The 15550-nt window shown below is 45.3% G+C and overlaps 1 protein-coding gene across 1 annotated transcript in view; it reads left to right on the plus strand.

The window, feature by feature from the left end:
* Nucleotides 1-15550, plus strand: part of EEFSEC (eukaryotic elongation factor, selenocysteine-tRNA specific) — a 675218-nt gene that overhangs the window by 162803 nt on the left and 496865 nt on the right. The window lies entirely within an intron of this gene.

Below are 15550 nucleotides of genomic sequence, written 5' to 3' on the forward strand. Positions count from 1 at the left end.
GCACCGAAACAGGGCGGACCCTCGAGGGAGGTGTTAACGCCGAAGGCTGCCTTGGCGGTGTCGAAGCTGCGTCTCCAGCCGCTTGCGGAAGAGGAACGTCGTGCGGTAATAATCGACGCCAACACCGGAAAGCTGTCGCTCCTCAAACGGAAGATCACGACGGAGCCGACGTTGGAACCCTTTAAGATTCCTCTTAAAAACAAGAGGGACTCCGAGGACTCTCCGGCTTTGGTGGAACCTGTGTCCCCGCAAACCCTAGGACACTCGCCGACGCATTCGCTGCAGCCGATGCGGACGAGGAAGGTGACGAGTACAACTATCCGGCATACTCGGATCCGGAGGAGGAGCACGTACCGTGGTCCGCCGGAGGCGACACGGAGGACCCGCAGTCGGCTCAGGACACTCAACTTTTCGCGGCCAAGACGTCCCCGTCTGAGGACTCGGCGGCCTTCAATGCTCTGATAGAGAGAGCTGCTGCTAACCAAGACGTCGAGCTGCACTCGGACCCCGTGGATGTGGACTTCTTGTTCAACACCTTCTCGGTAGCCGAAAAGTCTGTCAAAACGCTACCGATGCTTAAGGGGGTGCTGAAACATGCAACGGAGGTTTTCAAGGAGCCCACCCGAGCGCGTGTGGTCAACCCTCGCATCGACAGGAAATATAAGGCAGCGCCCACGGATCCTACATATATCAAGGGACGCTTGCCATTGGACTCCTTGGTTGTTTCCAACGCTCGGAAGAGGGCGAACTCTCAAACTACTGGTGATGCTCCTCCCCCGGACAAAGAGTCCAAGGTCTTTGAGGCCTCAGGCAAACGAATTGCTGCACAGGCAGCTAATATCTGGAGAATATCTAACACCCAAGCATTACTTGCACGTTATGATAGGGCCCATTATGACACATTAGAGGCCATACTGCAACACTTGCCTGACCAATACAAGGAGGCGGGGGAGATGCTCATTCAGGAGGGTAAACTCATTACGAATGCATCCATCAAATGTGCACTGGATGTGGCAGACACAGCCTCCAGGGCTATCAATACCAGTGTGCTGCTTCGACGCCATGCCTGGCTTAGAATTTCGGGGTTCAAACCCGACATCCAAACTACGATCCTCAATCAAACAGTGAATCCTGACCACCTGTTTGGCCCTGAGGTGGATGCCACACTGGAGAAAATGAAAAAAGATACGGAAACTGCCAAGTCTATGGGGGCTCTACAAAGTCAGCAGTTTCGGAGTGGTTCCTTTCGCCGCTCAAACTCCAGAGGCACCTCAAGGGGACAGGCGTCCCAGTCAACCCCATACTACAAAAGTAACACCCAAGCCTCGTATAACAACAAGGGTCGAGGTGGTTACAGAGGCAATAATGTCAAGGGCAGGGGACGTGGAAACAATAGTTCCAGGTCCACCACCACCAACAAACAGTGACGTCTTGTCACTGCCCCCCGACCATGCAACACCGGTCGGGGGGAGACTCCAGCAGTTCCTGCCGGCGTGGAAAACCATCACCACGGACAGGTGGGTGAGGTCTATTATCCAGTACGGGTACTGTCTAGAGCTTACGTCCATTCCACCGGACATACCCCCAAGGAGCCGTCCTATGTCAGGCGAGCACTTGACCTTGTTGCAGCAAGAAGTTCTTGTCATGCTGCAAAAAGGGGCAATAGAGCTCGTTCCATTGCAAGAGCGGGGGGGAACAGGGGTTTACTCCCTGTATTTTCTGATTCCCAAGAAGGACGGATCCCTCAGGCCGATCCTGGACCTCAGGCCCCTGAACTGGTACATCCTCTCGGAGCACTTCCATATGCTCACGTTGCAGCAGGTGCTTCCCCTGCTTCAACAGGGGGACTTCCTGGCTACGCTGGATCTGAAAGATGCCTATTTTCATATCCCCCTGCATCCTTCCCACAGGAAGTATCTCAGATTCACGATCTTAGACCAGCATTACCAGTTCAAGGTTCTGCCGTTCGGGGTCACCACGGCACCGAGAGTGTTTACCAAGTGCCTAGCGACTGTGGCAGCGCATCTCCGTCGTCAGCACGTCCACGTCTTTCCCTACCTGGACGACTGGCTCATTCAAGCAAAAACAGAGCAGCAGTGCGTCGACCACGTGTCACGCACCATTCATCTCCTGCACGATCTGGGATTCTCTCTGAACTACCCAAAGTCCCATCTCCAGCCCGCCCACGTGCGACAGTACCTGGGCGCGACAATCAACACTCTGGCAGCCACCGCGCAGCCAAATTCAGTGAGAATCGCCAGTATCCAGGCGCTGATCCAACGATTCAGACCCCAACACTCGCTTCCAGCGAAGGTGTTCATGCAGTTGATAGGCATGATGGCCTCCTGCATCTCCATTGTCCCGCACGCGAGACTACATATGCGTCCGCTTCAGGAGTGCCTTGCACGTCAGTGGACTCAGGCTCATGGGCAACTGACAGACCTAGTGTTGGTGAGCGGTCGGGCATACAACTCTCTGCATTGGTGGAATCCACACAACCTTTGCAAGGGCCGACCATTCCAAGAGCCTGTCCCACAGATTATCCTGACGACGGACGCCTCTCTCCAGGGATGGGGAGCGCATGTACTCCAGTACACAGTGCAGGGACTATGGACACTACAGCAAAGGAAGATGCACATCAATGTGTTGGAACTGATGGCAATCTTCATGGCCTTGAAGGCGTTCAAAGTACATCTGTGCAACAAAGTCGTGTTGATCCGGACGGACAACATGACGGCCATGTACTACATTCAGAAGCAGGGAGGCACACACTCTCCACAGCTGTCTCATCTGGCTCAGAGCATGTGGAAGTGGGCCATTCAGAGGAACATCTTCCTCATGGCGGAGCATCTCCCGGGCAAGGACAATCAAATGGCGGATCTGCTCAGCAGGCACAGCCATCAGATGCACGAGTGGGAGATACATCCATCAGTACTCCAACCGTACTTCCAAAGGTGGGGTCATCCAGAGATAGACCTGTTCGCAACAAGGGAGAACGCAAAATGCCAAAGCTTCGCCGCCAGATTCCCACACCCCCAGTCACAGGGCAATGCGATGTGGATGAACTGGTCAGGCAGATTTGCGTACGCTTTTCCCCCAGCACCTCTGATACCGCTGGTGGCACGCAAGCTCAGGCAGCACTCGATGACTCTCATCCTGGTTGCTCCAACGTGGGCTCACCAACCATGGTACACCACGTTTCTAGAACTGTCCGTGGTGCCGCATCAAAGGCTTCATCTCACTCCCAGCCTTCTGACGCAGAGCCATGGCGACATTCAGCACCCAGATCCGCAACAGCTCAACCTGGCGATCTGGCTCCTGAAGTCCTAGAGTTTGGCTACCTCAATCTTCCTCCCGATTGCATGAACATCATTCGGGAGGCAAGGAAGCCCACTACCAGAGCTTGTTATGCGGCTAAATGGAAGAGGTTTGTCATCTACTGTGCTAACCACAATATTGACCCTCTAGATGCTTCCATTCAAAACATCATTTGCTATCTTTTCCACCTGTATCAATGCAATCTGGCATACTCTTCCATCCGCATTCACCTGTCTGCTATGGCAGCATACCTCCAGAATAGACAACACCTGTCACTCTTCAAGGTCCCTGCTATCAAGGCCTTTCTGGAAGGACTCAAAAGGGTCATTCCACCAAGGACCCCACCAGCTCCAGAATGGAACCTCAATGTGGTTCTTACGAGGCTGATGGGTCCTCCCTTTGAGCCACTGCACTCTTGTGAGCTTCAGTTTCTGACTTGGAAGGTTGCGTTCTTAGTAGCAATTACATCGCTACGGAGGGTTAGCGAGCTGCAGGCGCTCACCATCCAAGAACCTTTCTTCCAGGTACATGCTAACAGGGTGGTGCTCCGCACTAACCCTAAATTCCTACCCAAAGTGGTATCCCAATTCCACTTAAACCAGACAATTGAATTGCCGGTGTTTTTCCAAAACCCGGAGACGCTGGCGGAGCGCATGCTCCACACCCTTGATGTTAAGAGGGCCTTGATGTATTATGTAGACAGGACAAAAGATTTTCGCAAAACCAAGCAACTTTTTGTTGCTTTTGCCACGCACCACAAGGGAAACGCTATCTCAAAAGCAGGGATTGCTAGGTGGATAGTAAAGTGCATTCAAATCTGTTACGCTAAAGCTAAACGCACCCTCACTATCCCACCGAGGGCCCACTCCACCAGGAAGCTGGGGGCCTCTATGGCTTTCCTAGGTAACATTCCCTTAGAAGATATCTGTAGAGCAGCCACATGGTCTACCACACATACTTTCACTAAGCACTACTGTGTAGACGTGCATTCCAAACAGCAGGCAGCTGTTGGTCAAGCTGTTCTAAAAACACTTTTTCAGACCGCTGCAGCTGGCACGGGCGGCTGCCGATAATGGAGGGACTGCTATGTATTCTATGCACAGATATGAATTCAGCAGCCCACATGCCTCGAACTGCAAATGCTACTTACCAGTATGCATCTGTTCTTGGCATGTAGGGCTGCTGACATTCATATCGCCCACCCTCCTCCCCGGCGCCTGTAGCAGCTGCAGTATTCATTCATATATATACATATGCTCATAGCATGGTCATCACTCACATTCTTCACTCCATCTCTGCCAATGGCTAAAAACAATCTGGGGATGGAGGCGATGCCCATGCGCACTGTAGTCCAGGGGAGGAGCCACCTATCTCGTGATACTTCGAAGACTCTTCCAGGACAACAATGTGCAATCATCCGGACCCAACACTAGGTGGCGATCTATGCACAGATATGAATGTCAGCAGCCCTACATGCCAAGAACAGATGCATACTGGTAAGTAGCATTTGCAGCCAGCATTATATGAAGGGATTGGAGTTGATACCTGTGATGTCAACAGAATATATAACCAGCATTTGAAATGCAGTAGGTCTCGCATTTGCAAGAATTTAAGCTATTGGCATTGTAAATGACAATGCCTTTTATTCATCTGTTTTGATAACTAACACATAAATTACTCTTAGGTCTCTTTACTCTTGTAAAGGTGAGACCTCAACCGCCACGGGCTGCTTGGAACAGGAGAGGCTGCTTGGAAAGTGAAAGCACGCTTAGCACGCTGAAAGTCGCAGGAAAGTATGTCATGCCTGCAGTAGGAGAAACGCATTATAGAAAGTAGTGCTTACTGACAAAATAAGACATAATGGGTAACAACAGAGGTAAAAGGGCCAGTCCACATGGGAGGATACAAATGAAGACAAGGCGGTACTGAGGAGGGATTAACAAGCCTTTTAAGGAATCAGAAGCCAGCATTTATGACGGGCAATGACACAAGCCAATGACAAATATGGACGGAGAGTGGGCAGAGCTTCAAGTCCATATTCCAATACAGCATGTCTCACAGAGCAGCGCATGCACTGCCAGGCTTGACTTAAAAAGGAAACATCTGTAATAGGTCTGTGGGCAAACTTAGAGATACTTCTGTGTTTTACCAATCACAATGTCTAAGATCTAATTTTTATTTAATCTGCTGATGGCAGTTAGTGGACATGCATTAACAAGAATTTTACATTTTTAATTGTAAAGTACGTTCATTTTAAATATGCACAATATCCCTGAAATTATAGTATGGGGTGCCTATACTTTCTTTTTTAGCCCGAGATTTTCAAATTAATTCCCCTAGAGTCTGAGGAGGACATATGCATTTGCTCATTCATCATTCCGAGTCAGCTATTTGTGCTCCTGAATACACTAGTTTATAAATCGTATCCCAGAGATGAGAGAGGTGCAGTGGCACCATGGAAATTTGGGCTCAAAATGGTTGGTAATTAACATGCCTAGCTTCATTGACTTGGCGTTTCGGAGGTAGCCAAGTAAAGGGGACACCGGTGGGTGAGTAATAGTGTTTGGTTTACTTGGATACCCCTGGTCTCTGCAATCTTGTGCACCTCAAGCTTTAGTGTGAAATGTTATCAAATGTCCGAGTGTCGTCTTTCTGTATCCTTTAAACTTTAGATCTTTTCCTAAAGTGCGTTATTTTAGTAAATACTTACTTTTTGGGGACAATCTGAATCTTTTGCTCATGTTGTATGTTTTTGTAGATGATGTGTACCATGTGGGATTGATATAGTAAATAGCCCAATCTTTAATCCATCACTTCTCAGTGCTGTGAACCCTCAACTAGGCCATATCATATTCTTATGCAGAATAGTACAAATGGATTTTAAAGGCTGAACCAAAGTACTTACAGGACACTAATCTATTTGGCAGTCTGGCATAGATGCATAATCTCAATCCTGGATCCTTCAGAATCGATTTTTTTATCACAAAGGGTGTGACCGAAGCATGAATGTGGGTTCACTCTGCTTCCGCTACATATACCATTTACTTAAAAAAACGAGCAACCAATTCTTTATAGAGCTTTCCTTTTATGCATTCTACTATGGCAACCCGATTAGTTTGCTATTAGGACTCTAACCCATTGGGTTTTCAATTCAGTGGCATGCATCATCATCGAGTCCTCGACACAGAAGTTGTATCTAGGCGGGCTTAACCTGGTTGTTCGATGGTACTCTTTATGTGGTATCTTTTCGTAAAAGGGATGGGAAATTACATTATCAAATTATCTCGGGGTGCCCAAACCCAGTAGATGTGCTTTTTTTATTTCCAGGCCCAGAGACAAGGTTAAAAACAGGGTATTAATGCTGTAGAGTTTTATTATGTGCTCTGTATCAAAGATCTAGTCTACATGTTTCACCCTTGTTGTGTCCGAACTGGGTCACTTGGCATTCGTCAGGGCCAAAGTTCAGAGATCCCTAAAAAAAGTATATCAAAATGAGCGCATAACCTCTAATTCCTGCACTTATGTAGCGCGTCAGTGCTTTAATTCAAACATACATTCCAACATGCCACACACTTACAAAAACCTCTTGAGGATCTTCTCAGTCTGGTTCTTTTTAACCTGCTGCTTTTTGCTTCATGGGGGGTGGGGGAGGTTAACCTTGTAGTCACACACTGTAAAGAAACAATGATACAAGAACCAGATGGTCATGTCGAGTCACCGCTGTATAGAGCCAACCAAGAAGATATCCTCGCTCAAAGCGTGAGCAAATTAACAAAGTGATTTGGTTTGTCAAAGGACCCACCTGATGGGCTTCCTCTCCTACTGTGCTCCCGACACCTGCATCTTATCCGAGAGATCACCTTTGTGGCTTTTTACCGCTGAGTGTGATATCTTCTCAGTTATTTGATGGCGGTCACATGATCCACATGCGTGCATCAATGCGCCATCGCGTAGCTTGCTTCTTTTGCTTGTTTTCATCGTTATGTGCTTCTGACAAAGGGATCTTTTTCTCAGTAATAAGCCCCGGGCTGCAGAGTTTTCTTGTTCAGGATACATAATAAGTCCTAATAGGAGAGGTATTCTCAGTCGTGGCATCCGGTTAGTTTCTACTTTTCCACTGTCCTTTATATGCATAGCAAATACCCATCTAGTCCCAGTTTTTTGACAAATTACAAACACATTATTTACTCTAACGTTTTTATTTCTTGGGCCCCCTATTGGTGGATATTACTTTTTGGGGAGGTGTCTCATATGCCTTATTAGTGGAAGTCTTTCCACACTTATAGGGTTGGGTCCCAAATAAGTAGAGGGGTATTTTTTGCTATATTCATCATTCAGATATCCCTAGGATGTCCAGGTGTTTCAAAGTTCTCATTTGCTCAAGAATTGAAGCATGTCAATCTAAAAGGTCAGCCCAGGTAGGAATTGAAAATTTGAATAACATCTAAGAAGAAACATGGGGGAAGGCTATGTGATGTACGTCCTCTTGAACAAGGGTGAGCACAGGTTCGCTAGCCCACGCATAACGGCTCACTATAGAAATGATTCCTGGTCCGAAGATTGACTGTAAATTCATTTCATGAGGATGTCCTGATAATCTGGCATGTCTCTGGACCTCGTAGGCAGATGTTGGGCTCCCATGCTCTAGGATACACTGTCCAGATTATAGGTATGCTTATTACTCTGCAGGAGGTTTAACAACTGAGTTAGCATTAATGATTTTCTTGTGGTGTTCATTTTCACTTTTTTACACAAAGTAAATTATTAGGAGGATTAGAACCTTTCAGGACATACTGCGTTGATGGCTGCAGCGGTGTTTGCATTGTTAGCAACCATTACTGTCTTGTTTTGAGGACACTATTAAAAATTGGGGAATAACGGTGGATTACAATATTACCACCAGGAGTCATTTTTACGCCGGCAGCTTTTACCTGCCGGAGACATTTGAGGTCATTACCTAATTCGAATGGGGGGGAAAGGATCTAAGATAGTAAAGAAGGGGCACGGTTGACTAGTTTTGCTTGTGGGGCCACCTATTGTAACTTCAGTTTACAACTCTTTAGGACTGCCTCAGCTTTCTCCTTGACTCCCTTCACAGTTCCATTGGCTTTGGCTTCGTTGAAAAGGATCTTTTGATGGGATCTGTAACTCCTATTTGATTTCTTTCTAGAACATTTTGTGTTGTAGCAGGAAGCTTGAAAGGCTTTTTCTTGCTTTACCTGCTGCACTTCAAGAACATCAGTTGACTCTTCTGGAGAATGTTATCATAGACCTTGTATTCTAGTATGAACGCGTACTCTATAGAAGGGAAACATCCTTTACGACGCAACTTTTACCACACAGTGCCTTTACAACGCAGGTTTTTCAACGCAAGTCATTACAACGAATTGCGCTGGAGGGCGCTGTAGGATAGGTAATAGTTTAATTTACTATCCAACACCTTCCCTACTATCCATGGGGACTGGAGTTGGAATAGTAAATTAAACTATTCATTATCCAGCACCCCCCAACGCAAGTCGTTGTAACGACTTGCGTTGAAAAACCAGCGTTGCAAAGGCATGCGTGCTAAAAGCATGCGTTGTAACAACGTACATCCCTATAGAAACCTACCCTACAAAAGAATCTGAGTTAATGTTATCAAACGAGAAATCCATTAATGGAGACCAAACACAATATATATAGCACAGTAACTATTTTGACAAATGGATTATTTGGTCTACATCTAACAAGTTTGTTCAACTCAGTGATTAATAATCCACTTATTACATCTTATAGCATATAAAGAAGGACCTTTCTTATAGCGCTTAGAGACCTGAAGGTGATAATGCGCTCTACAAATGACAATTAACCATAACAATATCTTTCCATTGGCTCTCCAGTAGACTTGGGTGCAGACCTCATGATCGTGCCCATTAAATGTTGGATTCCGTGCCACAGGGACTGCTTCTGCAGCTGAACAACTTATTTATTTTTGCAAATATTTAGTTTTTTCTTCCTCCTGCCTTTTCAATATCTCTCTACACCCTCTACTAAGCTTTTCTGCCTGTGCTGTGTATTTCGCAAACAGCCCTTGATGAGATGAGTATTGCTCCGCCTTGTTTGGGTCTAACAATATCACAGAACTTGATCTGAGGATCCTTGTACACTTCTCTTATGATCAGTTTGAGATGCAGATGTTCAGGTGAGCATTCTCTGCCTTCTGCTGATCCCTCCAGCCTTATTTTTATCGGACTCTTCCAATTTCCGAGGAAGCACATTTTGAAGAGGACCCTCTGAAATTGGCTAGCTCTTTGAGGGGTGGCATGAACATCAACATATTTAAGCTGTATCCAGCAGGTTTTCACCATTTCCCTCCAGGGTTAAGTGGTGCAGGTTTTCACAATTGGCATCACAGCAACTTTCTATTGGTTCTAGGTAAATTTATGTAAAAAGAAACATTGCTAAATTAAATGTTGGTTCTGCCGAACCCGGACTATAGTTTTTACAAAAACGGTGCTGCAATCTCTTACGAGCTACATTTTGTTTATTGATTTTCCGATTTGATATATTTTGGTATTTTCAATGGTGAAGTTTTCCATATTCTGGATTTCCTCCAGTAAAAATGTTGTTCTGCCGCGTCTCACTTGCTTCTTAACTCTTTATTAAAGAAGAACAACCTTGATTCCGCAGAAACAAAACACTACAGACCAATTGCTTGTCTCCTATTCCCAGCAAAACATTTTGAAAAGGTCATGAACACTCAGCGTCATTGACTGAACACATTGAGCACTTCATTGACGAAAACAACCTACTAGATGACACCCAATTTGTCTTCAGAAAGGGCCATGGCACTGAAATAGTCCTCATCAAGGCATCCAAAGAAATCAGGAAGATACATTATGTGGGGCTGCCGCTGTCCTGGTGCTGCTGTATCTCTCAGCAGCAGTTGACACGGTCGATCACGCAACCCTGATTGACCGTGTCGCAGCCATCGGCATCACACATAAAGCCAAGGCCCTCCTGGCCTCTTTCCTATCCAATCGGACTCAACTAGTGACGTTCGGTGACTTCAAATCCCCGTCATTTGCACTCCCATGTGGTGTGCCGCAAGGATCATCGCTAAGTCTGACCTTGTTTAATATATACGTGTCAGACCTGGCGAGGGTCATCAAAACATACAGCATGTGCCTAACGTCGTACGCCGATGATACACAATTTGTGCTAGCAGTACACAATGACGGAGGGGCAGTTGCGGAAAACTTTCAAGAGGGAATGCTAGCCATCAGTGCATGGATGGCAAACAACTGCTTCAAATTAAACTCAGACTTGACGAAGGTGATGATTTTTGGCAACCTCTCTCCTAGCTGGTCCTCTACGTGGTGGCCATCTAAGTTAGGCGCACCTCCGTCCCCGTCTCAAAGGTTAGAAACTTTGGTGTTATGTTCGATGACGAGCTGTCATTCATACACCATGCCAACGCATCAGGATGATAAAAAAAACTTCTACCTTTTCTCCCAACCAGTGCTGGCAGGGCTCTCATTAGTTCATTGGTCATGTCAGAGGATGACTTTTGCAATGGTCTATTCATCAATGCTCAGGAAAGAGTCCTAAATATGTTACAACTAGTGCAGAAAGCAGCCGCCAGGATTCTGACAGCCACCCCTAAGTTCAAATCAGTATCCAAGGTGGTTCGACAGCTCCACTGGCTACCCATCAGGATCAGAACCACGTTCAAGGCTCTGTGCATTGCATACAAGGCAATCCATGACTCTGGACCTGAGTTTCTGAAGAAAACTCTTTGCTCTTATAGGCCCAGCAGACCCTTGGGCTCATCAGCAGCGAACTTGCTGATTGTTCCTTGAACCAAGAAAGCTTCTTGGGGCGACAGAAGATTCACGGTCGCCACCATCAAACTATGGAACATGCTCCCCCTCCACATCAAGACCAGTCCCACCCTGCTTACCTTCCGGAAACAATTAAAGACCTGGCTTTTCAACCAATAACCACCCTCGCCTTGCCTTCCCTCTGCCTAGTCTGCAGCCCAGAGACACCAAAGGGTATTTGCGCGCTTGATATAAAATAAAATTAATAAATAAATTGTTTTCCTACACTATTCCCATTTCCAAGACCAGGGGTGGGAATTCCTCAGCACAGCTCTTTCGTTCTTCTTCCTTCTTCCCCCAGACACTTTGTTTCCGCTTCAAATGTGTTGGCTCCCAAAATATCACCTCCAGTGGTAAAATCAATCATGTTGATTGCTAGATCAGCAAGCTAAAAAAAAGTTTAATATCTTTCATGTACTGTCAGCCATTACTGGAACTTCTCTGCGATAGCTGTGAATCTCTTAAGAACACCAAGAGCAACCCTTCTTTGTCCTTAGTTTGAGCGAGAAACATAACTAGCAAACGGTACATGATGGAGTAGATTTTCTGTATGTAATTCTTTCAACCTGTTTGTAACATATACATGATATTTCTGAATTATTAACCATTTCTGATCAAGCCTTTTGGATGGCTTTCTACCACTCTTTAGCAAAAATTAATATTCTACGGTTTTGGAGGTCCAATAATACTCCAACTTTTCAATTCTTGGCTTCAAGATATGTTCGATGTGGCTAACTTTGAGAAAATCCATATCCATATCCATATCCATATCCATACTAATATAATTAAGAGAGAGCCCAAACCTTTGAGGCGGGTAATCTCAGGAACCACAGCACCAATCACAACACCCAATACAGCGTTGGAAAGGGCGGTTGCAGCAAAAGGACATATGCTATGCAGACGCCCACCATATACATTTAAAAGGTAAAAGAACCGTGCCAGCAAAGTAGACCCTTGTGGGCGTGTCTGCGTTGTGTTGTGGGCATGTGCTGGGGGCGTGACAAACGCTGGGGGCGTGTGGTACGTTCCGCCCTTCATGCCATGTTTCATATTGTGTGATAATCCCACCCTGCTCCCTTTAAATACCTCTGCACCCCATAATCATAACCCACCCTTACTCCTTAAAATACCCCAACACCCTTAAACACTAACCCATCTTAACCCTATAAATATACCCTGTACCCCAAAACCCAAACCTATCCCTAAACCCTAAAAATACCCCTGTACCCCAAAACCCAAACCTAGCCCTGAACCCTATAAATACCCCTGTACCTCAAAACTCAAACCTACCCCTGAACCCTAAAAATACCCCTGTACCCCAAAACTAGCCCTGAACCCTAAAAATACCATTGTACCCCAAAACCCAAACCTACCCCTGAACCCTAAAATACCCCTGTACCCCAAAACCCAAACCTAGCCCTGAACCCGTATAATACCCCTGAACCCCAAAACCCAAACATACCCCTGAACCCTAAAAATACCCCTGTACCCCAAAACCCAAACCTAGCCCTGAACCCTAAAAATAACCCTGTACCCCAAAACCCAAACCTACCCCTAAACCCTAAAATACCCCTGTACCCCAAAACCCAAACCTAGCCCTGAACCCTAAAAATACCCCTGTACCCCAAAACCCAAACCTAGCCCTGCACCCTTAAAATACCCCTGTACCCCAAAACCCAAACCTACCCCTGAACCCTAAAAATACCCCTATACCCCAAAACCCAAACCTAGCCCTGAACCCTAAAAATAACCCTGTACCCCAAAACCCAAACCTACCCCTAAACCCTAAAATACCCCTGTACCCCAAAACCCAAACCTAGCCCTGAACCCTAAAAATACCCCTGTACCCCAAAACCCAAACCTAGCCCTGCACCCTTAAAATACCCCTGTACCCCAAAACCCAAACCTACCCCTGAACCCTAAAAATACCCCTATACCCCAAAACCCAAACCTAGCCCTGAACCCTAAAAATACCCCTGTACCCCAAAACCCATACCTACCCCGAACCCTAAAAATACCCCTGTACCCCAAAACCCAAACCTAGCCCTGAACCCTATAAATACCCCTGTACCTCAAAATTCAAACCTACCCCTGAACCCTAAAAATACCCCTGTACCCCAAAACTAGCCCTGAACCCTAAAAATACCATTGTACCCCAAAACCCAAACCTACCCCTGAACCCTAAAATACCCCTGTACCCCAAAACCCAAACCTAGCCCTGAACCCGTATAATACCCCTGAACCTCAAAACCCAAACATACCCCTGAACCCTAAAAATACCCCTGTACCTCAAAACCCAAACCTAGCCCTGAACCCTAAAAATAACCCTGTACCCCAAAACCCAAACCTACCCCTAAACCCTAAAATACCCCTGTACCCCAAAACCCAAACCTAGCCCTGAACCCTAAAAATACCCTTGTACCCCAAAACCCAAACCTAGCACTGCACCCTTAAAATACCCCTGTACCCCAAAACCCAAACCTACCCCTGAACCCTAAAAATACCCCTATACCCCAAAACCCAAACCTAGCCCTGAACCCTAAAAATACCCCTGTACCCCAAAACCCATACCTATCCCTAAACTCTAAAACTACCCCTGTACCCAATAACCCAAAACTATATCTGAACCCTTACAATACCCACCCCCCCAAAATATATACCTCAGTACCCCAAAACAGATACCCCTATACCCATACTTACCTTATCCAACATTTTAAAAAAACATGCTTTTACCATTCATGCATTTACAACGAATTTCGTTGTAAATGTATGCGTGGTAAAAGCATATCAAATGTAATGCTATGCGTTATAATGGCATTGCGGAGTCATGGTACTTTCGTAATGAAAGTATGCAGAGTAATGGTACGCGGAAAGAAAGTTGCGGAATAATGGGTGTTTACCCGCCCCCGGTAAGTACATTGGTGGCACGGCGGCCCACATCTCCAGCAACATACTCATATTTTTTCACCACCCATTTGAAAAATGCACAGGTCTCTCTCATTGATGGCCAGCACCGACATACACTTTTGGACACAGCTCCCGCCACAAGTTCTAGAATTGCAAACTTTAGAGCTGGGGAGCTACTTTCGAATCTTGACATCAGCTCAAAATCCTGTGATTCCAGGCAAATCGCTTTGTCTCCACGTGCCTACCACAAATGAATGTGTTCTTCTGTAATGTAAATTGTGTTCAGCCCATGTTGTCGAGTTTGCGCTATATAATATTGCAAGAAAAAATAAAGTAGGGAAACTCGAGTTCACACACTACTGAACGCCACTCTTAAGTGCATCAGCAGTGCACTGTGAATCGGAGCCTTTCACAGGCCTGTAACAGATAAGAAATGCTATCAAAACGAAATCCTACAAAACAATATACTACTGGTCGGCAGCAATTCATACCCGGACAACGTCGGGACGGGCTACTAGTGATTTATGAATTGAATGATGATTTAGATCATTTTGACCATGTATAGGGTCCTTTTCTACATTTATGCTGATTTTGATTTGGTTTTATACTTTGTATATTCATGTGTTTACACTAGGGATTTTTCGTTTTGAATGTATATATTTCCTTAATTTTCCTTTTTTTTCTTTTGTGACTATATATTTCTTATTTATTGTTGTATTATTAATGTTTGAAACAGTGATTATGGTATTGAATTTAGTTTTTTTGCTTTTTGGTGTACTTTTTTCTTTTTTTTTTCTTCTCCATTTTCTACTTTACTCTCCTTCGGTTTTCTTATTCCTATTGAATATTTTGTTCATGATAATGTTTTTCTGTTTTTGAATTGATATTTGACAGTTATTCATTGTTTCTGTATTTTTGGAAAACATTTTTAATAAAGAATTGTGAAAAAAAATGCTATAGGATGACTTTTGTAAAACGCAGTTTAAGGATGTACACAGACATTTTATCATCATGGTGAGTTTAGTAGTGGTCAAAGGAAGTATTTCCCTCCACCATAGGGGGATGAAGGTGTCATGTGGGCAGCAATCCAGCTGAGACCAGAGGCTGCTGAATTGATTATTTTGCACCTTGTAAGATCTGTGCATTGGAATCTCTTTTTTTTAAAACCATGACCATTAATAGCACAGTAAGTGAGCAACAATGTTGAATTGGTTTTTATATGAATCACTCATCCATTTGGTCTACTTCATATTCGATTGAGTCTGGGAGTTCAATTTGTGAAAACACGATTGTTCTTTTTGCTTGTACCCATATAATTTGCCTGATTACATTTTGTTCTGCATGAACAAAAATGGATGGGCCTGTGAGGAGCGCTTACAATGTTGTTCTCCAGCTATGTCTGTGATTGACATTTGCACCAGTGCCATTGCATTTATTGTGAGAAGGTGTAAAATAATTGCTTT

This window comes from Lissotriton vulgaris, chromosome 9 (genome assembly GCF_964263255.1).
Source record: "Lissotriton vulgaris chromosome 9, aLisVul1.2, whole genome shotgun sequence".
NCBI lineage: Eukaryota > Metazoa > Chordata > Amphibia > Caudata > Salamandridae > Lissotriton > Lissotriton vulgaris.